Source organism: Heloderma suspectum, chromosome 12 (assembly GCF_057233095.1).
Source record: "Heloderma suspectum isolate Gila_16-S chromosome 12, 16-S_ref, whole genome shotgun sequence".
NCBI lineage: Eukaryota > Metazoa > Chordata > Lepidosauria > Squamata > Helodermatidae > Heloderma > Heloderma suspectum.
Genome location: NC_139469.1, coordinates 21,701,812 through 21,728,941, shown reverse-complemented (window position 1 = coordinate 21,728,941; position 27,130 = coordinate 21,701,812). Strand labels below are relative to the sequence as shown.

At 44.5% G+C, this 27,130-nt stretch overlaps 1 protein-coding gene across 2 annotated transcripts in view; it reads left to right on the top strand.

Moving 5' to 3' along the window:
• Window positions 1-24,459: 24,459 nt before the first annotated feature.
• TBC1D24 (TBC1 domain family member 24) overlaps window positions 24,460-27,130 on the top strand; it is a 43,235-nt gene continuing 40,564 nt past the window's right edge. Inside the window, exon 1 of one of the 2 annotated variants that reach the window (XM_084818730.1) lies at window positions 24,460-24,531. The gene's annotated coding sequence lies outside the window, so the exon portion shown is untranslated. Of the gene's footprint in view, window positions 24,532-24,567; window positions 24,671-27,130 lie in introns of those variants that run through there. The other variant, XM_084818729.1, reaches the window with a different exon arrangement.

The window sequence follows — 27,130 nt, the reverse complement described above, 5'->3', positions numbered from 1 at the left end:
GTGGTCCAGGAGCTGTGAATCAGGTGAGTCTGCCGTGGAAATCGGACCCACCAAATAGGGATGTTGGAGAAATCCAAAACAGAACCAAATGAGTTCGGATTTTCATGAATCTGTCCTGTGGATTCCAGAACAGACTGGCTTCCCCCTGTCAGGTGGATTCCACGGACTTGCGGACTGTTTTTCTAACTTTCTCAAATTTTGCATAGATTTCATTGTAGAAAAATACACAAAATTTAAAAACATGGCCAAAAATGTGCATCCCCCCCCCCCCAGACTAAAGCGTGAAAATGTGTGGTTTGGGGGGAATTTGCATGTTTTCACACTTGCAAATTTGCACATATGTGCATTTACACACATGCAAATGTGTGCAAATTTGGAAACAAAAAAATAATCTGATTCCATCAATGGGTGAACCACTAAACAAAAGGTGCCTGAGAGTCCACGAAACACAGACGGAACAGATTTTACACAATCCATACATCCCTACCACCAAATTCCTCCCCCATCACTAGCGCCAGGAGGTTTGCACTAGTGCAGACCTAACCCTACAGCAGGGGTGAGAAACCTCAGGCCTGGAGCCACAATCCAAACCCAGTCCAGAGGGCCCCCAGAGGACCCTGCCCTACTCCCATGCCCCACCCCCTTTCTCCCAATCACCAACTGTTTGGTGGTTTCCCAGCTTTTGTTTTGTTTTGCTTTCCGTATTCTAAAAGCTTGAAATGCCTCTCCCAAGGCATAACAACTGGTAGTGAGAGCATTAAACTACAATATGCTGATATTTTTTGATGGGATTATTTAGTAATGATGCCTCCTGTTAGAAAGCCAATTAGAAGAGATAAAACAAAAACCAAAGCAGAATGAGCGATCATCAGTCCCACACGCACACAAGGCTATCTTAATAACAACAAAAGGAGACCACACCCTCCTTTGGTGAAGAAAAGATAAAATGGTTTCACTCACAAATGTTCTGGCATGTAAAATGCAGGTACAGTGTACAGTTTCCAAAAGGTTCGTTCAGTCCATTTTATGTTCCATTACACAGGCAGCAGAGAGAGAAAGAATGAACACACAGGCTCCCGCAATGGAGGAGGTCAAAGAGGGGGGAGGGGAGGGGGAGGAGCAAAAGGAAGAAATCACAGGAAACCACGCTGTAGGCTATAGAGATCCTGAGGCTAGCTGTGGTCAAAATTCCCATGAATTAACTAACTGCAACACTGCCCCCTTCAGTAACTTCCATACGAGGTTGCAATATTCCCAACACTTTTTGTATCTCTGGCCTTTTGCCTTTAGCCTCGCCCACCCCTGGAATGCGGCCCCTGACAGCTTCTCCAAAATTGAGTTCAGCCCCAGGGCTGAGAGAGCATCCCCACACCCCGCCCTACGATTAGTGAGGCATTTGGAGACCCAAACAGAAACGTCTCTCTCTGCAGTCATCATGGAACCAGGGAGCCTGCCAATGCCAGGCGCCTGCCCGCCTGCCTTTCTGCGTAAAAGCCGGCAGAACCCACTTGGTGTATTTTCCATGCCCCAGCAATTTCTCAGGCAGCAAGATGCTGCCGCTTGGCGCCCTTCCGTGCTCCGACTCCTCTGCAAGTGTGGTTGCTGCCCAGGGTAAACAAGAGCCCCCCTCCCGTATTTTTTAATGGCTGCCGCCTCCTGCCGCCTACTTTGGCCTCACACAGAACTGGGCCAGAGTGGTTAAGGGCCATGCCTGTGGTTGCTGTGGGAGCTCTCACTCCAGCTGCCAACTGCTGCCACTGGCAGAAGGATGTGAAACAACAAGCAAACAAGAAACAGGCCCAGCTTAGCTAGGTTTTTTGTTTTGTTTTGCCTTGGAAGTATAGAAATGGCTGTCGATGGGGCTGCAGGACCCAGAAAGCCAAGAAAAGCAGCACTGGGGGGAGAAGGCGGCAGCGGAGCCATGGAAGGAACTAGCTGGCGTGCAAGGCCGGCTGGCGGTGCTGGGCATTACAGTCCAATACAGTGCCAGCTCCAGGTTTTTGAGGGGCCATGGGCAAGACCCCCTTTGTGAGCCCCCTCCTTCAGTGAAGCTACCTTCTCACCAGCATTGTCACCAGCTGCTGATGCTCCTCACCTTTGTCATCATTGCGCCCACTTGCTTGCTTGTCAGGCAGAGAGCCAGGGAGCACACGGGCCGTGGCATTTCCTGCTCCTCCTTCTAATCACCTCCGTTGTCTGGGCCAGAGTGAGAGGCAGGCAGGTGAGCAAGCAGCTTGCAGTGGTGAAGAGGAGAAGCAGCTCCAGGGGGCTCTTGTCAGTGGGCCCTTGGCTGGTTCCTGACCATGACCACCTTTGAGGCTGGCGCTAATCCAACTCATCTGGAGGGCATCAGGTTGAGGAAGCCTGGTGTATTCCATTCACTGTATGGGATAAGGGGAAAGAGGCTGTAATTGAGGGAAATGTGGAGAGAACAATAGCCCCAGCCCATCAGCTCTGGGTCTGGGGAAAATGCTTACCAACTGACCAGGGAAAAATAGCTTGTGCTTTTAAGAGCAGTTTGATGTGCAGAGATCAGCAGGTGAAACATTTTGTGGTATGAGGATAAGCAGTAGCCCCTGTTAGCATCTGCAGGTCTAGCTGCTGTTAAAGGCACAACAAGGGCTGTTTAAAAAGTTGGCAACGCTACTGGGCCAAGCAGGGGCATGGAATTCTGCTGCCCCTCCTGGTCCGATTATAAGGTGAGGGCACCTGTATATCCTGTTGAAGATAACGAGAATGAACGTCTTCTTTGGCCAATGGCCTTGCATGCTAACCCAGAACAAGACTGGTGATCCAACTGGCAGGGCAAATCGTCAAGTTCTCTCTCCCTACTACTCCCACCTCCCCAATCCAAAAAGTAAATTGTTCAACAAAGGGTTGGGGGGGAGCTATTTCATTCAGTTGCAATGGGAAGAGCTTCAGCTGCTGGTTTATCTCGTTGTGGACCTGTTAATGGCACAGCTGCCCTGCCAGAAAAAAAGTTGGCAGCCAACTGCTTACATCATCATCACCTTTTACATCTTAAGTGGGGAAAAAACAGCAGGAAAGGTATGCAAAGGTGCATGCATCCACCGGATCGATCTTTTAAACACATGGGTCCTGAATGGAGAGAGGTTAATGCAGGTTTTCCACACAAATTAAGGTTGCCAACTTTCCAACTGGGCATTGTAACTATGCCTATAAACATTTCTCTCCATGCTATGAAAAGCTTCACCTTCTGATCTCTGCATATCAAACCGTGGAATAAAGACCTTAAGTCAGTTTTCATTCTGGTCATTTGGCAATCCTCATTCAGTTCTGTATTGCCATAAATGTACAGTGGGAAAGTTTTCCACCCACCTTTAAAAGGAGAAATTCAGTGTGCACCAATGCAGGTCTTTTCTACGCCTAGACCAATTTATAGCTAGTCAATATCCCTGTATTAAGCTGGCAAGTGTGTCATGGGCTTTTGGAAGAGAAAGAGCGCCCTCTGGTGTTTGTTGAGAAAGACAGTTTTTAACAGAGGTCAAAGCCTCCATCAAGTGAAGCCATAGGGGAAGAGGAACAGAATTATATAGAAAAGCTCCCTTTGCAGAACCTGAGTTGCTAACCTTTAAAAATGATTTAAATGTTTTTTAAAATAAAAAATAAAGTTGTTATAGTGGGGGGGCAGGGGGAACATAAGGTCAACCATTATCTTGGGATTTGTCATTCAAATGCAGCCTGGTACCTTCCATATGTGTTGGACTACAATTCTCATCATCCTTAGTTAGCATGGCCATGGGAGTTGTAGTCCAACACATTTGGAAGGAGGCGCCAGGTTGGAGAAGGCTATTTGAATGCATTACAAAAAGTAGCAATTTCTCAATAAATTTGTTTGCTTGTGATCCTGCACAGTTCCTCCAAAAAGTAAGTAATCTCTGACTTGCATGAAATTTGCCAGTTCATTTAAAATCAGTCTCAAGTTAGCAGTGCCTATTATTTGTTTAACCAGTAAGAAGCAATATTTTATTTACAGCATTTATATACTGCTCTACATCTGAACAGATTCTGCTACAAAACAGCTACCAAAAATAGACATTTTGTAGGTGCTAACTATTAATATAAGATCACTGTTGTGAACAACCCATTTCAAACAACATAATTAGACTTTCTGAATTGAAAGGAATTATGTAACTGTTGATCATTGTCTGAATTTATTTCCAGTATTTCTATATGCAAGGACATGTGCAAAATATATGGTGGAAGTCTGCATTTACCTCTCAGTCATCTTGTGGTAAATGATAAGATAGGTCACAATTTATACGGTTTGGAGGAATCTTTGCCTTTCTATGCTAAAAAGGGCTTCTTTCAGATTTGCAGATCTTAGACTAGATCAAAATAGTAGTGTAGTGGAGGGGGAACTCAGGGGAGCACAGATCCAGGACTTTTTTCTGAGCAACCAGAGCACCAGAGTAATTGGGACCGCGGTGGCTTAGTGGTTAAGACGCTGAACTGCAGACTGGAAGGTCGGCAGGTCAGCAGTTCGAGACCCGAGTGCCGCGTGACGGAGTGAGCTCCCGTCTTCAGTCCCAGCTTCTGCCAACCTAGCAGTTTGAAAGCAAGAAATTGCAAGTAGATAAATAGGTACCGCCTCGGCGGGAAAGGTAACAGCGTTCCGTGCACCTCGGTGTTCAGTCATGCCGGCCACATGACCACGGAAGCGTCTTCGGACAACACTGGCTCTTCGGCTTAGAAACGGGGATGAGCACCGCACCCTAGAGTCGGACACGACTGGTTGGGGACACCTTTACCTTTACCTGGCAAGTGAATGAGGTGATAACGAAGCTTTCAAGTATTACTAGAGTTTGTGACAGATTTATTTATTTATTTATTTATTTCATTTTTATACTGCCCAATAGCCAAAGCTCTCTGGGTGGTTGACAACAATGGTTAGATTAGCATACAGGAAGTCAGAGAATGAGAACAATAATTAAGCAGAGGCTCAATTCTTCCTTCCTTTTCTTTGATAGGCTTCCAACTTCCCTTCAGCAATTTAAATAGTAACACTTATTTTAGTTCTTGTGATCCACCCCGAAAATATTATTTCTGTTCTAGAAATCTTTCTTGGCACTTAGCAGAATAATTCAGAGTGAATACAAATGAATATTTTACATGTTCTAAAACCTGACATGTGATGACTAGGGATGGGTGAGAATTTCACTTCAGTTTGCTTTTGATAAGAATTTATCACAATTTGCAAAGTTCTCCATATTCAGGACAAAAAGAACTAGAGATTTTTTAAAAAAAATCAACTGTGGGAGAAACCTAAACAGACAGATTAGTCCATCCAGGTCCAGGACTTTGAGTGCTTAGCTTTAAAAAAAAAATAAATTGGGGACACGCTGCTCAGCTAAACAGCAGGCAGGTATATCATGGTCCCCTCTATTTTTTATAAGAATTAACCAAAATTCACAAGTTCTTCATATTCAGGAAAGAACTTGACATTTACAAAATTCAAATACAGGGGGAAATGAAACTGTCAAATTTGCCTGTCCTTAGTGATAACCTTCTACTAACTACTTGGGAGGAGATACAAACAGCTAAAATAATCTGAGCAGAGATAAATTAATTCAGGATAATTTAGTTATCTGCACGGATGCAGAAAGTTAAACTACCCCAGGACTGGATCAGACAATTCACCCTGTGATAGTTCACCCTATCGTCATTTGTATGGGCTCTCTGCCAAATGATAAGGAGGATTTGACTTCAGAGTGCACCTGTATGTTACAAAGTTGTCTGTAGCCACTTTATGACACTGAACAGGGCAACTCACAGTTTAATCCTGGTTTGTTTTAACTAACCACAGTTAGAACAAACCATAGTTCCCTGAGTTCAGATATAACAGGGAACTGTGGCTAGTTCAAAAGTGAAAGCAAGAGCTTTCCATCTCCTCATGTGGCAATGTAAGAGTCTGAGGCTGTAGGCCAGCCAGCTCCCCATACAGAATGTTGTCAAAAAGTGTGAGAAGAAAATATACTTTTGTCAGTAACAAATTGTCAAAACATAATAAAAGCTAATTATACATAATTTTGAAATGAAACTGCACTTGCTCAAAAAAAAATGACATTTTGATTGAAAATCTTTTTTTTCTTTTTGAATCATGTGGGCTTTTTGAGAAATGTTAGTGTAATCATATATATATTACTCAGAAGTAAATATGTATCTTTTTTTTTTTGCTGGCTCCTAGACAAGTTTTTGCTAAACACTGGAAATGTGATAGGCTTCCTAATCTGAGTGACTGGTATGGGAGAGTGTGGACTTTGGCATTATTGGAGAAACTGACTCAGCAAGTAAGGTGTTCAGGAGACCACTCAGACATCGACACATTTGAACATACATGGTCATCGTTCATTAATTTCATTGATCAAGAAGGCGATGGATTTTGGTCTGCTCCAGCAATTCATGGGTGACATATGGACAAGTCAACTCAGCTCTGTAACATCTGGACAGTAAGACTCTTTATCTTCATGTGGTTCCCTGTCTTCAGATTTTTTTCTTTTTGGACTTTGATTTTTATTCTCTCAACATATTTGGTCTACGCTAAGTGTTCACTTGTTTGCTTAACTGGTTGTACATTGGTTTTTTTAAAGATTTGGATAAATTTGTACTATATATATATATATATATATATATATATATACACACACACACATACATACATATATATATATATATATATATATATAATTTAAATTAAAAAAGAAGTAAATATGTAGATGTACTGAATGGGACTTACTCCCAGGTAAGTGTGTATAAGATTACAGCTGAAATCATTTTATTATTGTTGTTGCTGTTGTTTAGGCTTTTTGTTAGACCGGAATGAAAAGGTATTTCAGAAGGCAGAATGAAAAAACTATTTTCTCCAGCATCCTGACCCCTTCCCTCCAGCTCTTGCTATACAATTGGCCAGAGGGTGGGGCATAATTCATAGTCCATTGTTGGTTTTGGCCCACCTTCAGCAAGGCTGCTTCCAGCAAGTGTGGTATGAATAATTGCCCAATTAACTGAAGGGACTTCCAGATGTGTGTTTACTTTCATACTAATCCAGACCTCCACTCCATGTGCCTAATGTCCCAGAAAGCCTTGGGGATGGCAAGGTGGAGAGCAGGAGGGAGAGAACAGGCCTCTGCAGGGCCAGTGGGCCTGCAGACTTGCTGAGTGCCTCCCTCCTTTCCTTTCAAGGGGAAATGGGCTTGTTTAACAACCCAAGGGAGAATGAATTTTCACCCGCTCTGCCAGCCGAAGCTGAGGTGTGCCAAAAGCCGAGCAAACTGGAGGAAAGTCAATCCTGTGTTTTGATTTTTATCAGGTGTACGAACAGCGACCTCTCCTAAATCAAGGCTCTTTTACACGCACATATTGAACAGTTTGCTCCAAGAAAGAACTCCCTTGCGATTCAGAAAGCACTCTTTATAGATTGAGGTCACTGTCGAATTTGGGTTCTGCCAACCTGACTTGGGTGCTTAATATTCCACATTGCTCAGTTGGCAGGTGGCTCAAGATAAAGGAGGGATTTGCCTTGTGCAGAGAATGTGGTGCAGCACACTTACTTGGCTTGAGATATTTGGAGTGGACTTCTTGCCATTCTAAAGGCATTTCTGGCTTGATGTAAACACCTGCACTGAACTGTATTGTGGCGGGTCATATTTCTCTGACCCACAGATCATGTTCTCTTCATGCACTCCGAGTTATGCAAAGGCAGCCATATAGACTCAGGTTATGCCTACAGCTGCAACCTCCATCAGAGCCAGAAAAGCAAGAAGCTGTTGGTTCAGGAAGCATTGTCCAGTGGAACCTTCATTTTCCTGCCTCCAAATGAGCTGAGATGTTTGTGTCAGGTGCAAAGATACTAAAGGCCAACACCCAGATCTGATGTTTTACGAAAAGAAAAGGCCATGATGCATTCTGGCATCTATCACTTTTTGTGATCTTCTGTCTCATTTTCTTGGCCAAAAGCATGCCTCTCATTAAAGAGCTATGACTATTTTGTATTATTGATGTGACGTGAAGACAACCAATGTCTTCTCTTCCTGGCCACAGCCTGCTCTTCCTTGAATAGAGAAGCTTTGGATTGGATTTTGTCAACTTGCCCCATCTGTCAAGGCAGCTTGTAATTCAAGAAGGGATGATTTGGGGTGGGTTAGGGTATTTTAGAAGATGTTTTTACTGTAGAATTTTATTGTTTTAAACTGTTTTATTATATACTTTGTACATCGCCCAGAGTGGCTGGGTGACCAGCCAGATGGGCGATTAATAAAATAAATAAATAAATAAATAACCCCCCTGCCTCCATTTTAATGGTGGCCTACAGTGGGAGCTGCCATTCCACCCGCCCCCCACCACCACCACCAAATGCCCCTTGGAACAAACAACAACATTATGATATAGTGTCATTCCAGGGCATTATGGGAATTTAAATGTGGCAGCCAGCAGCATGGAGGAGCTGGGAGGTGTGCCAGTGAGCTTTGTGCACCCCACCCTCAAACTCAGCCTCCTCCAAAATGCCACCCTACATTTGTGGCTTGGGAATGGGGGTGCAAAAGGAGGGGTTCACTACATCAATCAATTAATCAACTAAATTTCATACAATTAGGGCACAATCCTATGGCTGCTAGACAGCGGATAGACAGCCATGGTGTTTTCCGTTTTCTGGAAACTGAGCTCAGAGCCAGTGCCCCAAGTTTGGTTCCCAGAAAACTGATTCCCTTTCCCCTCCCCCCCCCCACCGCCTCATAGGCGGTGCAGTTCACCCCTGTCTCCGTGCTCAAAAAGCAGTGCAGAAGGGCCAAAAAGGGGGTTTCCTGGGGGTGGGGAGGGGATGTCAGAAGCACCATTACGATGCTTCCTATATGCCATCCAGACTCCCCCCACTCCGAAGCCCCCTGGCTAGACAGCCAAAATCAGCTGTCTAGCCACAAATGTAGGGCGGCTGGAGCATAGAGGAAAAGATCCCCTCCGCGCTCCTCCCACCCTGCATTGGATTGTCAGCCTTCTCTGAGTTCAGAGGCAGCTGACTATCCCCATAGGACTGTACCCTTAATCAACTAAGATTTCTTTAATCAGGCAACAGTCCTATTAAAATACTAGTTTTACTTTTGACTTAGGGAGGCTTATTATGATAACACTCCAAAACTCCCAGGTCAACACGTTAGTACATGGCAAAGTCTTCGCCAAGCAATATGTAATCAGAGCTTGAGATATCAGAACTTTTCAGCCACTGGGGGAAAATGCATGTTGAGGATAGGCATGAAGAGCAGGGAGCAGCTGATCTTTCCTTTAAAAAAACCCCCAAGTATTTCCAGCCCCCTTCCCTGGAAACAGGAAATTCCTGTTTATCTACAGCTGATTTTTCAAGCCTTGGAAAAGCCACTTTAATGCTAATCTTTGCTAATTTCCAATCCTTGGCAAAGTGTTTGCCAATATATACATTTTCCTTCCATGCATAAAGTTTCTCTTTTCCAAAGCCAAGTGGTTTTCTTGCAAGGTTACAGAGATTCACTTTCCTATTCCCTCACAAAGCCCAAAGCATGCATACCCCAAGAGTCATGAGCATGCAAGGGCTGACTCTCTCATGTTGCTGTTTGGTGCTCAGAGATTCATACCAGAAATGTGTGCAAAGTAAGATCAGAATGGCCACAAGACTTAATATTGACCTTTGCTTTAGGCTTTTGTGTTACTAATAGCTGAAGTTGTTCCTTTAATTCTTGCTTAAACGAGCATCAATTGCTTTTGATAGCTAGTGGCTATGAACTACTGAATGTATCTTGCAGGGTGCCAGTTTGAGAAAGGGCCTTTTCTGTGATAGCCCCATGTTTAAGAAACACTCTCCCCAAGGAAGCTCATCTGACACTGACTTTGTCATCTTTTCAGTGCCAGGCAAAGACATACTTATTTTCCCAGGCATTTGGACATTAATCATGGTCCAATTGTGGGTTGCACTTGTAATGTTCATTCTAGGCTGTGAGGAAGGGGCGATTTTGTGCATTTGCAGATGAACACTTCTCATATTGCATTGTTTTTTAGATTATTTTTTGTTGTGTTTATTTTTATTTGTATTATTGTGCTGAATTATGGTTTATATTGGGGGGTGTTGTTTTTTCTTCTTCCTGTTACATTAATCATTGATTTCTGTATTGTGTATGTAAGTCATTTCAAGACTGCTTTTTGCAGTGGGAAACAATGCATAAATTTAATAAATGAAAAGGAAAATATCTCACTTGCTTCAGTGGGGCCTAGAAAGAAGCACTTCAGAGATTAGACAAATTCATGGACAATAAGGGTGCAATCCTATCAGGATGACTGTAAGTCTCCAAACTCAGAGGCTTACAGCCATACACTGCAGAGCGAATGGAGCGGCAGAGACACACTCCCACACACACACACACACACACACAATTCCTGCCGCTCTGCATTTTGGCTGGGCAGGCTTTTTTGCCCGTCTAGCTGGGGCTGTGCAAAGTGGAAGGGAAGGGGGCTGGGGAGCCCTGGGCATATGGCATAAACTGCTCTCCCCAGTCCCCTCTGCTCCCCACCTGCTGGCACGTCTCCCTTCCTTCCTCTCCATGGTCGCCTTTGCGACCTCGGAGAGGCAGCTGGTACTGTTCTCTCCATGCCGGCTACGAGAGGGAGGGAAGCTCGGATTCCTGGCTCTAAAGTCGGAATGGTGTCTCCAGCCTTGGATCCAGGAATTTGAACTATCCTATGGACGCCCAGACTCTGTCTAGGGGCCATAGGATTGCTCCATCTGTCTATCAATGGCTACTAGTCATGATGGCTGTATGCAGCCTCCAGGTCCAAAGCAACCACAGGAGATGGCTGTTGCCATCTTGTCTTGCTTGTGGGCTTCCCAGAAGCATCTGTTTAGTCGCTGTGGGAAACAGGATACTGGACTAGATGGACCTTTAGTCTGATCTAGCAAGTGGTTTTGAATGTTGCCAGGGAAGGAGAAGATGTCTGAGTCTTGCAGCTGGCTCGCAAGAAGAACCCTTGTAAAGCTCCAAAAATATGCTTTTGACTTTTGCAGGAACTGATACTGCTTTCAACAGGAGGACAGCATGTCAGGGTGTCTGCCTTCTCCCTCATGCTCAACATCTATATTTGCAAATAAACAGATATTACAAAAACCTCATTAAAGTCTCCAGTATACTCCTCCTCACCAGGTAACAGACATGCCCTGTAGTATGTAGTCCCTGGAACTACCTACTGCACAGAGGAATGGAGAGCATGGAACAGTATGCCCACGCTACATATGTCAAGAGACACCCATACCTGTATCTGGTTTTGACAGCTGCTGGGGCCAAATTATACACTTTCACAGTGATTCTTAGATTATTTTTAAACACACTGTTTTGTACTCGAGAACAAATTCTGTGTGCAAAAGAACGTGAGTCATTGATGACAGAAAATCAATTGGGGGAAATTGAAGCCTGGTCTCAGTTTCAGAATCCGTTTTCAGTTCCAAGACATCACCCTAGAATGTTTAAAGTAGTTATAAAGAGAGTGCTTCACAGCATGCAAAAGGTGCCTTTAACAGTGCAACCCTAGCTATCTTTACTTGGAAATAAGTCTAATTATATTAAACTGGGCTTTATCCCAGATAAGTGTGCAGAATCTTGCAACCTAATTCACCATCTAACTGCTCTCCATATGACAGAGATTAAAGAGAAGGTCTTTTCTTGTGCATCCCATGTTCATTTCAGTGATGGTTGTGTAGGAGAATTTCCCAGTGGAATTTGTCCTGTGTCAATAAGATCATATGTGTGTGTTGGGGGTGGGGGGTGGCATTTGGATTTCCAAGTTCTGGCAGCAAAATGTCTTGGGACAGCCCTGCCTACAACACAGAGGGGGGGGGGAACATTTTACATACGATTATATCAAGTTAGGCTTTTTTGTGCTGTCACACTATCAAAATATTATGCTTATCCACACTTCAAAATTCAATAAGCATTAGCTTAGTGGTGAGACCTACTTGTCAAGATAGTGTTGTGTTAGCTAAATCAGCACAGGTGGTAGGTAACCACTAATCAGATACAAATTCAGTATATACCAGTAGTAGTTATACAATCTGCTTTTCCAGATGATCTGTCGATAGTGCTAGTAGTTCACAGTTTTTTTTTATGTGTTGTGCAATTTCCAAATGTCTTCCCTCTAGGAAGCACTTCTGTTTCAGAGATGCTGCATTTTCTCCACTGATATCATTGCTGGGGAAATTTCCCAGCTAGCTGGACCATTGTAATTTGCAGTGTTGAGAGGAATGTGATTATGTGAGCTCCGCTGCACAGGCATCTTTTGGACAGTGCCTGTAGCATCACTGATTCTGTAGTACAAACTGCCACCCACCATCCTGGCCTGAGCAATCTTGTGACTGGACACCAGTGTTCAGCTTGCAAGGAGGGAACTCAGAGGGGAACTGAAACTGATGAGCCTCAAAGCAATGTGTGAAAAAGCCCCTTGCCCATTTCTGATGCACGCACAAAATCCAGGAATGTATCTTTACATTTTTCCTTGAGACTCTGCTTGGACTCACTGCTGACTTTTTCTGTGGAAAAGACAGGATTCGCTAAAACCAGAGCTAACATCCAGGGTCAACATTGTTGAGCACCTGCTGAAGCCCACTCTTCACAGCCACATGGCTCTGTTGCTGCTTCTCTCACCATTGCCATCTGCTCACCACTCTGTCCTTCTCAGCACCAGCAAGCAGGATGAACAGCAGCTGCTACTGCTCTCTCTGATCCTTCTCTCTGGGCAGTGGTGGAGATTAGGGCCAGAAGCAGAGAGAGGGCAAGCAAGTGGTTGCCCCTAAGGAAAAGGAAAGGTCTTGCTAGATGGGCCCTGAAAACCTGGAACCAGCACTGGCTAAACCCATTCGCTTGACATGCTAGCTTTCCAAACACAGGGGGTTTATTGCATGTGGGATACATTTATTGCATTTAATCCCAACATGAAATCTGAAGTAAAACCAGCCAAGGAAAGTCTACAATGTGTGATATTTCTTTACATTTGGAGCAGCTTCAAATAGCATCCCATGGAAGATACAATTGCAGTTCTCCTTGTCCCTATTATATGATCCATGCTATGAAAGGCCTTCTTCACACGGAGCTTTTATCCTGCTATTGAGATTGGTTACTCACAGAAGTTTGTGGGCCCTTTAGATGATGTCATCTACTTCCAGGGTGTGTCCCGCGCTAAATGACCCTTATTCCATTTTTTAAAAGATCGGAGATCGGAGCTATCAAATTACCATGCTTGAGTTCCACTTGAGTTCCCCTGTGAAAAAGGAAAAACCTCAATAAGAGGAGGTAGACCACAGTGCCATCTAGCGGCTGTATAATGAAACATATGGAAGATTCAGATAAGGGGAAAAGCGGGGGAGGAACGTGTGTAAAGGGAGTCTGTTGTGTTGCTGCATTTAAAATAGAAGCAGAAAGCCGCATTTTAAATGCGGGATTTTAGGCTGTTGTATAGATGCTCAAAGATTTGTCACATTATTTTCTGTGTATTTTTCTGATACCTGCTGGTTTCCCATCCAGACGCTGATTAGCTTCAGCAACGGAGCACCATAGATACCTTCGAGCCATTTTCTATGATCCAAGTTGGAGTCTGAGGCATCTGCGATCTTCGTAAGAACTGCTTTCCTCTCTGAAACCTTCTCTCCTCTTTCCAAATGCCCTGCAGAGCTTTAAGTAGGCTATAAATGTGTGTTTTTTTGCTATGGAACTTTCCCAAACATACTCTATAAATTGCAATCCCGTGCCGACCATAAGCTAGGTAATAAGGCCACTTTTTTTGTCCCGCCAACAGCACAGAGGTGGCAGCGGGGAGGGGGGCGAAGGCTTATTAGCGCCAAGGTGAATTTTATGTGCGATGGAAAATGTTTACTCAGCTGAAAGCAAGAAGAGTTTTGAACCCAAGAACGCACTTTAATGAAAACAAGAGCATGCAGAGGAGGGGTGAGCTCTGGCACAAAGTGGCAATTCACTCGTGCGCACAGGTGTGATCACACGGGAGGAGCCCAAAGCCTCCAGGTCAGAGCATTCACAGAGCCCTCATTTGCTTCACACTTTTGCGAGCACTAATTGCAGGTGCTGCTTCATGCTGGACCAGAACAACACTGGTAGTTACAGTTCTTTTATTCTTTTTACAACCATAGGTCCTGACAAGTCAAATCTCACAGCAGTACAACAGCAAAATTTTAAAAGAAGCCAAAAGGCAACATATACAATGACACGGCCCTTCCAAGTGCTCATTATTACCTTTATAGCCCTAAACAGCTTAAAGGCAGGATATCTAAAGGACACCCCCCACCCCACCCCCTCCTCTTACCAAGACCTGCTGGGCAGGCTCTTCCTTACATCCCCCTAACATCTGAGTTGTAATTGGCTAGCACGCCAGAGAGAGCTTTCTGTGTAGTCACAGCTAGACCATGGAACTCTTTTCAAAGGAGGCCTGCCTTACTCCCTGCCCCTCCTTGATGGACTTCTGCCATCTTGCAATACCTTCCTTTTCCTGCCAGCATTTGGTCTACTGAATGGTGAGGAAACCTTGAACTATTGCCTGGTGATGGAATGGATGGGGGTTAACAAGTTGAGGCTCAATCCAGATAAGACAGAAGTTTTAATGCTCAGAAGCTAATCCAGAATTGCGAGTACAGACTGCTGTGGATGGAGTTGTACTCCCTCTGAAGGATCGGGATTGCAGCTTGGGAATGCTTCTGGATCCAGCACTGCTTTTGGATGCTCAGGTGGCTACTGTGGCCAGAATGTCTGTGCCAAGCTTCAGATGGTGCGCCAGTTATCTACTTATCTACCCTTATCTCCTTATCTACCCTTCCTAGATAAGGTGGATCTGGCCACAGTGAGGTGCCATTCTCTCTTGTCTCAGTCCCACCCCACCCCATGCCAGTTTGGAAAATGGGGAATAATAAAACTGACGTTCATTATAAAGTGGTTGTAAGGATTACAAGTAGAGAATGCATGTGAAATGCTTTGGGTCATCTTCATACTGAGCTTTTATCCTGCTACTGAGATTGGTTACTCACGGAAGTTTGTGGGTCCTGACGTTGTCAATCTCCAGGGCGTCTCCCGCACTAAATGACCTTTATTCCATTTTTTAAAAAGATTGGAGATAATGAGCTGTCAAATTACCATGCTTGAGTTCTGCTTCAGTTCCCTCCGTGAAAAAGGAAAAGCCACAATAAAAGGAGCTGGACCACAGCACCATTTAGCAGCTGTATAATGAAACATATGGAAGACTCAGATAAGGGGGGAAAGGAGCAGGGAGGAAGCACACATAAAGGGAGTCCGTCACAATCCTGCATTTAAAACAGAAGCAGAAAGCCCCGTTTTAAATGTGGGATTTTAGGCTGGTGTGGAGACGCTCTTGAAGCCTTGAAAGCATTATACAAACTTTAAATGTTTATACCTAACTAGCAAAATGCCAGTGAGAAAAATGAGGGAGGAACTGAGAGAGAACCTCTATATTGGAGTGACTGCAATATGTGGGTTTGTAATATATCTTTGTGTATCTCCTCCATAGGGTCCCATTCCTCTCAGTGAGCCAAACCATATCAGAGGTGGGAGGTAAGTTCTGTCCAAACTGTAATAGTTGTTTTTACCCCATAGAAAGGGAAAGTCTGTATTCCAGGACACCATGGGAATTGAAGGTGACCCCAATTTCTTAGGGAGACAGAGATCTTGCCAATTACAACCCACAAAAATAATGGGCACAACTGAGAAACAACCCTCCTGTCTACCTAGCTCCACTTTTTGGTCCGCATTTCTTTGTCTGGGATTTTGTTTGTTGCATACTAGAATGGGATAAAGAAGTTAGCCCCAACCCTGCCTTTTCTCTGTCTGTCTCTCTCTCTTTCTCTCTCTCTCTCTCACTCACTATGAACAGACCCAGCTTTGCATGGCTTGGAATAGCCCACAGTTTGATGCTGTGAAGCCTTCAAAGAAAAGTATGCAGTTGTCAGAGTTGGAAACATTGACAGGGTTTGCACTATCACAGAGTGGCTAATAAGACCAACCAACCACCCTCGCTGGGTTGTGATGTCTCTACAAGCTGAATACAGTGAGGGTAATTATGTAAATCAGATGGCATGCAACCACCCTGTGATTGTGCGAACTGGCCCACTGTGTCCTCCCCATCTGAGTGAAAACATGCCCACTAGCACCGTGGTGCACCCCTATAGCCTCCTGAGGGAGGGATCTGTCCACTCCATTCCCCTGAGGCAGGGCTGCCCCACAGCAGGGCGGGAGGGGGAAGCCATATAACTGTGTCCCTCAGACTACTAATCTCCCCTGTCTTCAAATTACGACAAAGCTATGCACTAACTGCAGACGTCTGCCACATAATGACTGAAGTTGGCACTGCAGGCATCAAACAGATGGACGCGTTTAAATTAATTAAAATTAATGCATTTAAAAAATGCAAGAGCCCTGAGATGCACTCCTCTAGGATCCCCTTAGTATGCATGCCAAGTTTCTGATGTCTAGGTTTCATGGTCTTGGCACCTATTATTATAGAAGGTAAATTTCAGTGCACATGTATATAATTTTTGTGAACTGCCCAGAGAGCTTCAGGTATTGGGCAGTATATAAATGAAATAAATAAATAAATAAATAAATGTGATGATTGGGCAAAGAGTCTTGTGGCACATTAAAAACCTAACAAATTTATTATGGCATAAGCATTAATGGAATAGAGTCCACTTCATCAGATGCAGGAAGCATTATTCTCAGTTATCAGGAATATACATACTGTGTATACATGAGTGCAGACAGGAAAAATTGTAAGTGGGACCAAATGAAGTGTTTAGTGCAAAAAACTGAAAGGGAGTTCTAAGTGTGTTTGATTCAATGTGCTTACAACCTGCTTGTTAATTAACAATATATAGTGGGACAGGAAACCATTATCTCTATTCAAGCCCTGACAGAATCAAACTTCTTGATAAGTTCTAGTTCAACAATTTCACACTTGGACTCTCCCTTTGAAGTTCTTTTGTTGAAGAAGTGCTCTCTCTCTCTCCCCCTCCCCCCTAGAAGTTGGACATATTAATTTACTTTTAAACCATTCATTTTGGATTCCTAGGCCCAGGCCCTAAGAAGACCTTTGTCCAACACTTAATATATTTTAGGGCCTAAAATGTGCACTTTCAGAAATATTAAATGATTATTTATTTATTTATTTATTTATTTATGACAGTGGTACTTTATTGTACCTTCAAGAACTGCTTTACAGAGAAAATTCTATCAGAGCATATTATCTCTCTTTCTCTCTAACATAGTTCAGTTTATCTTTGCAAGAACTGCGTATTTGGATATGTGCATAACTTGAATGATGTTGCTAGAGCATAGAAAGGAGATAGGTGGGTTTGTGGAAGGCTATGGGTGGACAGCTGGGAAATGAGCTACAGAAAGGGTTTACTAAGATTGCAATTTGTTGGTATTTTCACTGAAACGGAGGGACTTAGGTCACCAATAGAGCACTGCGTGCCAAATGTACCAGGCTCCATCTCTTGCACCTCCAGTTAAAAGTATCAGGTGGCAAGTGATGGGAAAGACGTCTCTCGGCCTGAGACCCAGAGAGCTGCTGCCTATGCAACTCTTAAAGATAGTAAAGCCTTCTCAGGGTCCAGACCTGACAATCCTGGAACATGCTATGTAATCAATATGCATCATAACCCATACAGTAGTTCCTTCCTTTTTCATTTTAATACAAACAGCTCAACTCAACATAGCAATTTTGATAGAATATCTTACTTTATTAGTCCAGAACACTGCCCATTTCTGAGCAAACACACTGACAGCTTGTCTTCCTTCTCAAACAATATTGGTCACTCTGATCATGTATGCCACCTCCCATACTTTTAAAACCCACTCCATTGTGGCAGTTGGACTGGCTTTTTTCCGTTTATAGGTTAATGCCGCTTTAGTCTCCATTAAGATATGTATAATCTGCTCTGTTTCTAGGCTCCACCGCTCCAGCACTTTTAAGAAAATAGTTCTTTCTTGTGTCCACAAGGTGTCTCGCATTCCCAGTGTTTTGCCTGCCAGCTAGATCACTGAGGCTACAATCCCAGACACAGTTACCTGGCAGGAAGTTATATTGAACTCACCAGAACTTACATAGTACACATGCAAAGGACTGTGCTGTGAAATTCCACATCACACATTAGACTGAGATGCCATTTTTGTTGTTGTACTAGCTTAGTATTAGAATGGCCAGACTTCTGCCCTGAATCATTGAAAAGCATTCTGTTGAGAGCACAGCAGAGATAAGATATTCTCAATGCCCCTCCCCTGTGACTGGCTCACTTTAAGCATTTAGACCATGCAGAATCTTGTCCCATTACTGAAATTTGAAATGGCACCCCTCAGCAAAGACTTTGGTGACAAGTTTAGCTCATATAGTGAGGGGTTTTATATTTGGAATGATCTCTACTGGCTAAGCTGTTAGGTACCATATGTTTACTGGAGCACATATTTTGTTGTCGTTTTATAACAGGGATGGGGAACCTCCAATCTGCAGGCCAAATTTGGCCCCAGACTCAAAAAGGTTTCCCACCCCTATTTTATAAGCAAAGTCAGAAGTGGTTACCTGAGAGCCCTGCTAATAAAATATTTCCAATTCCACCCCCAACCCAATTTGTCAATGGCTTTCTGTTTACAATTGGAGAAGCAACTATTGCATCACAGATTAGTAACCATAAATCCCTGAACGGTCAATAAAGACGTATTATTATTTTTATTATTATTATTAATGTGTTATAATACTGTATACAAGGTAGACAGCTTTATAAAGAATTATTCATTGTTGGGCAAAGTTATAACTTTTGAAAAGTTAGGGCCAAAATACTCTGTAAGAAAAAGACATAAAACACAGATATACAATAGGATGGGGCTTTAAACATTATCTAGAATAGGTTGTTTCTTATCTGCAAGTTTTCTTCCATGGGACAAAAGACTGTCCTGGGAACAGGAGGGAGTGATTGAGATTGGGAAACAGTGTAGGGGAAAAGCATTAACTCACCCCTCCCCAGGCACCATGGCCTTTAACTGAATCCACCCCCACCTCACCCCTGGCTACTATTAATATATTTTTGAACGGCAAGATCCTAAACACAGATCTCCTGGTTTATGTCTAGCTGGGCCTATAGAAATTGAAATAGGATTTGGGTTAGGATTTTTGTTGGGGCTGGGGTACACAAATCATTTTTGTTGGAATTTTGCCTATGGGATGTGCTTGAAAATCAACGAGGAGGTTTATGGATCATAGAAAAGCACAAGCAGAGATTTAAAGAGTGAACCTTTTGCCAGCATTGGAGATGCAGTGATGGGAAGATTTCTGTGTGTTAAACAGCTGTTAAAGGCATGCCAATAAAAAGATGGTGAGTAACCCTAGGTGAAAACTGAAGGAAGAGAAATAAATGATTATGCCTTTTGGTGTGGGGCATGAGTCCATATGAGTCCATTACAAACAATAGTGTACTCAGAATCACTGAATTCACCAGAACCCCCATGTCACCCATATGCATGCATGGAAACTTTTACTACCCTGATTGTGCCTTTAAAAAAATGCTTTTAAGGCAATACTAATGCAACCACATCGGTAACCTTCAGTATAGATGTTATTCTTTACAAGTGAGGCCTGCAACAAAATGCTGTAGTGCAGGGGTGGGCAGAGGGTTGATCTCCAGATGTTTTGGACTTCAGTTCCCAGAAGCCCCTACCAGCATGGCCAATGGTCAAGAATGCTGGAGACCTATTTTCTGCCCACCCCTCCTGTAGTATATCCTCCTTTCTAAAAGGAGCACGCTTGTTCAGGGTTCCAGTTAGCCACCCCAGGTTCCCCATGAACACAATGATGCTCTTGTTTCTCACTGACCCAATCTTGGCTTCAATCCTCTTGGCACTCACCACCTGAGTTCATTATTAGCAGGAGTGATTATTTTTTATATAGTGCCATTAGTTGCCCACGCATGTCCTAAAAAGCTGTATGTAGGCAAAATAGACTGATTCCTACTCCTGAGGAGCTTACAGTCTAAAATAGGCAAAGAACTAAACAACAGAAGAAGGAGAAGGAGAAACCAGAGGAAAGGATGAATGCATGTAATAGTCAGAACTGGGAATTTAGGGATAATATTGCAGCCATTTCCACCTGTTTATATCTAAGGGAAAGCACAGCCACCAAAGCTTACTGTATCAAGTCAGCAGGGACCAACTGCATTCCTGCTGGTCATTATAACATCTGTCATGTAATTGTAAGAATTGGTACCTGAATTTGCTTGCTTTCCTCTTCACTCTCCATTCCTTTTTCCTTCTGTTTTTGTTTTGATTGTAAGCCCATGGGCAGAAAAGTGTCTTGATATTTTAAAATTTCCATACATCCTTTAGAAAAATCTAGGTGCTCTATAAATGAACGATAATCATGATGAACAAATAAAACAGTAAGGGTGCAACCCTATGCATGTTTAGACAGAGAAAAGGCCTACAACTCCCAGCATGCCCCAGCCAGCTATGCTGGGCTGGGGTATGCTGGGAGTTGTAGGCCTTTTCTCTGTCTAAACATGCATAAGATTGCACCCTAAGGGAGCAATCCTATGGCCGGTAGACATATCCCGCTAGATGGCCACAGGATATGTAGTTTTCCAGGAACCGACCTCAGAGCCCACGCTCCAAGGTCAGTTCCTGGAGAACCAACCTCCCCCTACTTCCGCACTACCTGTCCTCTGCGCTCGCAAGAGGAGTGCAGAGCAGCCGAAAAGGGGCATGGCTGGGGGCGTTCCGGGGTGGGGAGGGCAGAACTGCCTGTACAGCAGCCTCCTCCCCTGCGCAGCCCTCCAGCACCTAGACAGCTGCAATCAGCTGTCTAGCTGAAAATGCAAGGCAGGAGAAGCGCGGAGGGAATGATCCCCTCCGCGCTTCTCCTGCCCTGCTTTGGATAGGCGGTCGCCTATCTGGATAGGATTGTGCCCTAAGACTTTTAACTTCACAGGTGTTCCATTATCTTTCTAGCTGTACAGATTTGAAAGAGTTTTAAAAGAGACGTTTTTATCCAAGTTGGCCTTTGGCACCTTGGGATAGTCGGGGACCTGAAATGAGGGCTGTTTAATCAGTGCCAGCTCCAGGGTTTTGAGGAACCTTGGCCAAGACCCCCTCCATGGGCTCCCTCCCTCAGTGAGTCTACCTTCTCACTGCCATTGTCACCAGCTGCTATTGCTGCTCATCCTCATTTCTCATTGTTGCGTCTTGACCGGCAGAGAGCCAGCAAGCAGGTAGACAGTGGCATCTGCTGCTGCTCCTTCTCACCACGCTGTCTGGGCCAGTGTGAGAGGCAGGCGAACAAGCAGGCTGCAATGGTTAAGAGGAAGAGGACCTTCAGGGGGCTTTTGTCAGTGGGCCCCTACTGGGGGTTGGGCCCTTGGCAGGAGCCCAACCATGCCTGCTTTTAATGCCAGCCCTGTGTCTAATCATTATAGTAGGAGTAGTATCATTTTAACGTATTGTTGCCCACTCTAAATGGGCTATAAATCAAATCAGTAAACAACTAAAGCAATGACACACCAAGAACACTTTTAAAAAAATGAAAACAAAATGCTAGTTGAAAACAACTTACGTTTTGGGGGCTTTTAAAATGCATTTTTGGAAGGAATTCTCTGTAGGTATTTAACACAGGTGACCTCCATGGAACAGTAGAATGCCATGACCTTTATTTTGCTTCTTTCTTTCTTTTGTTCTTTCTTTCTTTCTTCCCATACCTGCAGCATTTTATTATACGTGATTCAGACACAAAAGGTGCGGGGGAGGGGGGGGCTAATAAGTTGTTGGTATCAAGATTTTTAGTTTACTTAATAGTAATCTCCGGCAAATCTTTATAGGGGCTAGGGGTGCCCAAATGAATCTGGACTCTGTTCACAAGCAATCTTATCCAGCATACTAAAATCTCGTCCTGTTAAACATCCATTGCTTTTCTGCATATTCTGGAGTCAGAACCAAAACTTTGTGATGGTTATTCTCACCCTCTGGTTTTCTTAAAAGGCTTCCATAATATTTGAAACAAATTGGTTAGCAGCAGTTGCTGTCCTCACAAAAATGAAGTCTCCTAAAATGGTGTATTGCAAGAATTTTTAAGTATGTCCTCTGCTAAATGTATGAACAATTTACACTGCTTTTGGAAAAGGAAGAAGGGCAAGAGCTGGACTTCCCTATTCTTCGGGCACAACCCTATGCATCTTTAGACAGAAAAAAAAATCCTACAACATGCTGGCTGAGGAATGCTGAGAGTTGTAGGCTATCATCAGGAGGTTTGGGGTGCAATGTCATCAATATGCGGATGACACGCAGCTCTACCTCTCATTCAAATCTTCACCAAGGTTGGCCGTAGAATCCCTGTCCAAATGTCTGGAGACGGTGAGTGGCTGGATGGGGAGGAATAGGCTGAAGCTGAACCCTGACAAGACCGAGGTACTTTTGGTGGGAGACAAGAGGAGGCTGGGGGATGTTGACCTGGTGTTGAATGGGGTACGGCTACCCTTGAAAGACCAGGTCTGCAGCCTGGGGGTCATTTTGGACTCCCAGCTGTCCATGGAGGCTCAGGTGTCAGCTGTGAGCCGGACAGCGCTGTATCAACTCCATCTGATACAGCGGCTGCGCCCCTTCCTTCCCGACCATCTGCTCCCATTGGTAGTACATGCCCTGGTCTCCTCTCGTTTAGACTACTGTAATGTGCTCTACGTGGGGTTACCCTTGAAGACGGTTCGGAAGCTGCAGCTGGTACAGAATGCGGCGGCTCGCCTGATTAAAGGCAGCCGCCGGCGAGATCACATCATTCCAGTGCTGAAGGAGTTGCACTGGTTACCAGTTGTTTTCCGGGCCAAATTCAAGGTGTTGGTTTTGACCTTTAAAACCCTATATGGTTCCGGCCCAGCCTATCTTAAGGAGCGCCTCCAGCAACACCAGACAGGCCGCTTAACAAGATCAGCCTCGGATGGCCTTCTCTCTGTCCCATCAGCCAGGACAGCTAGACTGGTGGGGACGAGGGAGAGGGCTTTTCTGTAGTGGCCCCCACTCTGTGGAACTCCCTCCCTAGGGAACTCCGTCATGCCCCCTCTTTAATGAGCTTCCGTCGTGCATTAAAAACGTGGCTGTTCAGGCAGGCATTTGGGGTGGGTTAGGGTATTTTAGAAAATGTTTTTATTATAGAATTTTATTGTTTTATTGTATGTTGTACATCGCCCAGAGTGGCTGGGTGACCAGCCAGATGGGCGATTAATAAGTTAAGAAATAAATAAATAAATAAATAAATAAATTGTAGGACATTTTTTGTCTAAACGTACATAGGGGCAGTATTGAACAGTGTAATTCTGCAAACTCAAATAGTGCTTGCAGAGCTCCACCAACGCTTTTGGTCGTGCAACTGCTTGCACAGCCACTTGCACAACTGTGTTTACACACTTTAGTTTGATTCTCCTCTTGCACACAATTTCAGAACCTCTTTTCCGCTGGCAGAATGACACAATTAGATACTGCCCTAGCATTGCGTCCTTAAGACTTTTGTGTGGCACGTTCATTACCAGCTGTATTGCAGCATAAATTCTGGTGGACTCAATGGGCAGTATCTAATGTGAGTCCCACTTAAGAGTCGACCCATTGAAATGAATTGGACTTACACTGGTCATGGCTAACTTAAGCCCCATTCCTTTCAATGGGTCTACTCTTAAGTAGGGCTCACATTAGATACCACTGAGGGTCAGCTGTCCGCCAGGAGGGCTGCCACTGCCACGTCTCCCAAACTGCCACTGCCGCCCACTCTGCAGATCCTCTCAGAGCGAGCAACCGAGATTATCTGAAAAACGGATGCAACCCAAAGGTCTGACTCTTGAGAGGTCCTTCAGTGTGCCCAAAAACCATGATGGTGGCCAGTGGATGCTGGCGATTCCCATTTGAGTGGGGCTGTGAATCCATTCTGGGTTTCAGTCAGAACCAGACAGAACTCTAAGAACCCTATTTTGGGGATAGGGTTCTGCGCCTTGGATAGCTCATTTAGTGTTCTGGCTCATTCCGGCTGGATTCACAGCCCCACCGAAATTGGCGCTACCAGCTACCACCGCATACATGTATATGGCCACCATCATAAATACGGCCAACGGTCCATCAGTAAAATTTATATATCGAAGCACCATTGGCCACATACAGCAAGGCTGTAAGCCGCCAGGTTTCTTAAAACCCGTTATTCCCGCCCGCTTGGCTGCGGCCTACTGTGAGGGGAGGAAAAAAAGGCGGGAAGACGAAGAACGGGGGGGGGGGGTACCGCTTGCGCGAGGTGACGGAGAGCGAGCGCGCAGACACGCGCACGCACGAGGGCACGCGCAAAGTCTCGTGCCCGGGCGGGGAGGGGCGGGGGGAAAGAAACCCCACCTCAGGACGCATGCGCATCAGACCCTAGGAGATTGTTCGCCGCAGCAGCAAGGGCCGTGCTAGAGGGAGGATGGTCTATCTAAGCAAGGAGGTCGGTGAAGTTAAGAAGGCGCCTGCGCGGGGAGGGGAGGGGAGGGGAGGGGAGGGGGGAGATGGACGTATATTAAGTGCGCCTGCGCGGGGGCTGAGGTAGTTTGGTCGGCGGGGTGGTACGTGAAGCGGCGCCTGAGGTGAGAGGGCTGGGTGCTGAGGGACGGGGGTGGGGTTGAGCGAGCCCGGCTGTCGCCGCCTCAGCAATGCCAGTTGCCCTGGTTGGAGGCCAAAGCGAGGAGGGGGGCGTCGCGGGGTTTTGTGTGGCTGCTGTTAGGGCAAGGGCCGCGGGTCGCTGAGAGCAGGGGGTGGCATTAAGGGGGAAGGGGCTGCTGTGGGAGAACTAGAGGAGTTTCTTTAGGGGAAGGGGAAGGCTTGGGGGGGGCGTCGCCTCAGCTGCAAGGCTTCACTCGAGTCAAACTCTTCTCTCTTTTTGCTCGCTCCCTCTCCCCTGTATTCAGAGGATGAAACTGAGGAACGTATGAAATAGTTAACTCAGGGGAGAATGTGCTCTTGAGCATAAGCAGAGTGCTGGCCCTCACCGCCCACTGCCCCCCAGCGCCTGGGATCAGTTCTCGTATCTGTGTGAGAGTGTGGCGCACTGTCCGACTAGGAGTGAGGTTCAAATCCCCACTCAGCTATGAAGCTCGCTGGGTCAGTTGCTGTTATCAGGGTAAAGGAAGGGGGCGTGTACGCTGCTTTGAGCTCCTTGGAGGAAATGTGGGATGTAAATGAAGTTTAAGACAAACTTTAAAATTAATTAAAAACCTCAGAAGGGCTTCTACATAGGCTTGAAGCCTGGAAACTTTGGTTCTAGAAATGTGGTGGCTGGTGGGGTCTGTATGGCAGAAAGTCCCTTAAGGCACTAATAGAGGTCATCCTTTCCAGACTTCAGATTCAACTGCTTAACCTCAACGTGCAGCACTGAATCCTAATGTTTTTGTATATGGCCATCTTCTGTCTTTCTCTCCACCATCTTTATGCTTCACACTTCTGTCTTCTGTTTTAAAAATGAACGCCAAAGGCATAAGAAACTGGTAGTACTGCACCTGAAGCAACCCACCTTAGATTGGGCCATGACCCAGTGTTGTATTCAGACCCACCAACTGAAGACCAGTACCATAAGGGAACAGGGGTGCTGCTCTGGTTCAGCTTCAGCAAAGCTGTGGCTGGTAATGCAATAATATTAAAGAGAATTGAAGCCTGGGCTATGAAGGGTTGAGTTAAAGATCCAGCCTGGGTGTTTGATGGTTGTGAGAGAAGGGCTGTATCCTCTCCTATAGCTGTAAAGGCATAAGAGGCTAGTACTTAACTTTTTTTAATACAGAGGGCACTTAAATCTTGAATTTCCATATGAATACAAACAAAATGTGTTTTCTGATGTGACACAAAGGCTGATCTGTTATGCCAACTTATTTGGGCGTAAGCCCCATTAAATATAGTGGGACTACCAAAATAAATATGTGTAGGATCAGACTGCACAGCAGCACTGTTGGTTAATCTGCATCCTTGCCATATTCTCTCCATCTGAGTACCATTGCATTGTCCAGAAAAGATGGCAATGTCCACCAACCCTATGTAGTAGAACTTACTATAGTATAATGGTGGTCGGTTAGTATATATAAGGCTGCTTGGTATGAGAATTGTGATAGCTAGGTGGGGGACGGTGCATTTTGAATCTGATGTGGAAGATCTAAAGTGAAGCAGTTGTTGTTACCTCTTGTCAACCGGAGCTGGTGTTGATACTCTAAGCACTCCGAATTGCTCTTAGTTACAGAGTGGCTGTTGCATAAACACAATTGACTAGACTTAAAGGCGGGTTTAAGTGCCTGTTTATATTTTTCTTAATCACATGATGCTGGGTTCTAATGCACTAGGTTGGTGAACTTGAAATTGCCAATATCCTGTAGGTTGAATAAACAAAAAACTGCACTTGTTTATACGCCTTGCACTATGACATAATCTGGGGTTATATAAAAATAGCGTAAGTCCCTTGGACCTCAAACTCTTTAAAAATTATTTCAGTTGTTTTCTGAATGGCTCAGCATAGATGTCATTCCCCTCAAGCTTTTTCTGAAATGTTCATGAGATTAGAATTAGACTGATTTCAATTTCAACCACAAGTTATCAATTAAGCCAATTCTCATGATCCTTGGATGAAACCCTTGCCTTTATCTAGAGGGCGGGGAAAATGGAGGAAATACCCAAAATTGAGAACAAATATCAGTTGAACAGAAAAGGCATACATATGAGCAAATATTCTGATACTGAAACACATGTCAAATGAAGTGATATGCAGTAATTTAACCACTGCTGGAAAATTATTCTCATTCCTAGGTGTAAACATCTAATTTGAGAGGCCAGGTAACCTGGTGCTTTAAATTTTACCAGCCCTGAATTTAACTGGCTGCACTCGCACTTGCCCCTTTCCTCAGAGAAGATACTATTGTTGTAATAACTACTTCTATTTCTACTTGCATGCTGTAGTATTTCCCTTTTGCATCTCTTTCTCTCTTCCCAGACTTCATACAGCTTATACGTTCTTGCTGTAAATAAAGATGTACAGGGGATGCAGTGTGTTTGGCATAGAGCTTACTTAT